The sequence below is a fragment of the Cornus florida genome, unplaced genomic scaffold, assembly GCF_030987335.1.
Source record: "Cornus florida cultivar Cherokee Brave unplaced genomic scaffold, ASM3098733v1 CherokeeBrave_3.0.0_Hap2_Chr09, whole genome shotgun sequence".
Lineage (NCBI taxonomy): Eukaryota > Viridiplantae > Streptophyta > Magnoliopsida > Cornales > Cornaceae > Cornus > Cornus florida.
This window is the reverse complement of record NW_026775579.1, coordinates 5,679,715-5,682,707: the sequence shown is the minus strand read 5'-3', so window position 1 is coordinate 5,682,707 and position 2,993 is coordinate 5,679,715.

Sequence of the window (2,993 nt, the reverse complement as noted above, 5' to 3'; positions counted from 1 at the left end):
ATGAATAGTTTGCACGAATAAATTATAGTTAACAGAATATTGTTCGATTTTGGAGTTTTCTTAAACTTAAATGATTTTTTGTCGAAACCATAATTTTTTCTTTGCATTTTTTTGTTTTTGTTTTTGGAAGAATGATTACAAAAGTATTTTGATGAAGGCTAATATTGATGAATTTGAGCTTCTTTTTGAAACTGAAATGAATTTTTGGTGGAAACACTAATTTTTGTTTCATCTTTTGGAAGAACGACAATAGAAGTCTTTTGATTGACGATAATATTGTTTGAATTTACCTGATTGCTAAACTGAATCGAATTTTTTGGTGGAAACACTAAAAATGATGACTGGTCTCTGCTCTACACGAACAAAATCTACACCTGGTAATGCCATAGACCTGAAAAATAAATAGTAAGTCTGGCCCACAAACAAGTTATTTCTACTACATCTCATAGAGACCTAAGGAATAAATTCATCCTAGTTAACTCATGCAATAGCTACATAGTCCGTATACAGTTTGATACATACTAAAGGACTCTAACTGGACTATATGGCGGACTCCACTAGATAGTAGGCAACATGAAAAACCCGTTGATAATCATGAGTACCATCAATATGTCAAGGCACACAACAATCCACTATATCCAGCTATGCATCCCTAGACCAATATACACTCCCTAATCACCGATCCTGAGAATTCAAGCTCATATCGTGGCACATATCCATATATATATAAATCCATATCCTATCCAAAACATAAAACGTACTATTCGCCATAGTCTTTCAATGGCATGTCATCCACATATGAATTTGTAACCTAACACGAGGTATGAGACTAACCTTATTAGCTAGCTCATCCTTAAAATATCCAAATCGGTCATCCATATCCTGACAATGACATGACAAGGAATTAGACTAAATTTATTAGCCAACTCATCCATAGTATACTTCCATATCCTGACAATGGTGCATAAATTAGAAACCAGATCCTGACAATGGTTCCCAATCCAATAAATGATGCAAGCATGTATGTACATCAAATAATTCAGAAGTAAACATGATAATAATCATACAAATATCCATTGCATTTAATTAAGTAATATACAACAATTCTAAGTAGTATGTAATTAACTTACAAAACAAGTAATTAACTTACATCTTAATTAAATTGTTTAAACTTCTATGTCATTTCATATTATTGTATATTATGCATTTTGCGAATTAATCAACTCAGAAGTTATTTAAAATTTCATTATGTCTTCAATCTTTAGTATATTAATATATATTATGCATTCTGGGAGTTTATCACATCCATATTAATCATTTAAATCACCCAATACGAGCTAAGTAGCTTTGGAACCCCCTGAGAATAAAATAAACAACAAAAATTCACATTCTGCCATTTTCCAAGCAAGGGAGCCGGTTCTCAACCTGAGAACCGCGAAAAATAAAAGGGAGCCTCATTCTTCTCCGTCTTCGGCGACCTTAAAATACTTCAATCTCCTCCGTTAAGGGTCCTAAATGTCCATACTAAGTCCCAAACGATTCCAATTAATTATTTAAAGTTATTATGCATCATTAGAACAATTTAAAATAACTTTTCATACATCAAGCTTCAAGATCAAGTAAACATATATACATAAACATATAAACATTTTAAATCCGATTAAGTATGCAAACATGATCATTTTTACTGTATAATTATCCTAGAATTGACCTAGGTATGTACTGAACACGAAGTTAAAGGAGAAGAGTAGAATAAGAACTTGCCTTAGGGTTTCATATTGAAAACATTTAATTCATTTCTTATCCGGCCAAAACCTCAATGCCGGCAGCCTCTGGATACCGTCGTCCTCCTTTGCAGGTCTGGTCCTAACCCCATGAACAATCTCTTTCTTCCCTTCTTGGGTTCGACCTTGCTTTCCTTGGTGCAACCTCACAATTTCTCTCTTTTCTCTCTCTTTGCCTCTATCTATATTCACATAATAAAACTTCCTACAGACTTATAATACACACATATATATATATATAATTTGCATAAATCCTACCCTAGTCCTAGTCCTTCTATCTTAAGGAAAAAGAAAAACAAAAAGAAGAAAAAATAAATATATATAGTAATAATAATAATAATTATATAATCCTCCATATATACATATATATACACATTAATATATATATATGTGTGTGTGTGTGTGTGTGTGTGTGTGTGTGTGTATATATGTATATCTAATACCCATGGGTAATAATCCTTACCTAACTAGGCTTCCTATCCAAGTAGTTATGAGATCCATTTGGTTGGTCCATTCCTTTTTAAATTAAAAAATCATATAAAATAAAACAGACAATTAAACATTTAATTAATACATAATTACAAATAACTACACAATTAATCAAATAAATCACATCACATAAATAAAACACGTAATACATATCAAACAATTAAATTATTTAAGGACATAAACACATAGCTATATAATCAATAAAAATGCAATTTAAATAATTTAAAATTTTCTCTAAAAATTAGGGGTATTACATTTTTTCCCCTAATAAAAGAATTTCGTCCTCGGAATTCACAAAACTCTGAATTATTTTTTTAAAAATTCATTTTCGTTCTCATGTGGACTCAACCTCTGTGCATGGGCTCCACTGAACTCCAATGTATCAAATAATATATATGGTTCTTATATTTAAGAAACACAATAAATGTAGCACACATAGGTTGTATCTAACAACAACTTAATTTACCCAAAATTTATACAAGGGTAACTATTGGTATTCCTACAAGTTTCGTAGCATATATGCACAAAACTCCTATGCACTCAATGCTAACGATTTGGTGAAGCTAATCTATAGGCAACTGCCTCAATTGATAAACAAAATTCTTGAAAAGTCAATATAATAAGTAAAAATTGACATTCCTCAAAAGATCGCATTACTTCTTACATGGAAGACATCACAAGCAAAATGCTTCCTAATATGAAAACTCTAGTATACAAGTT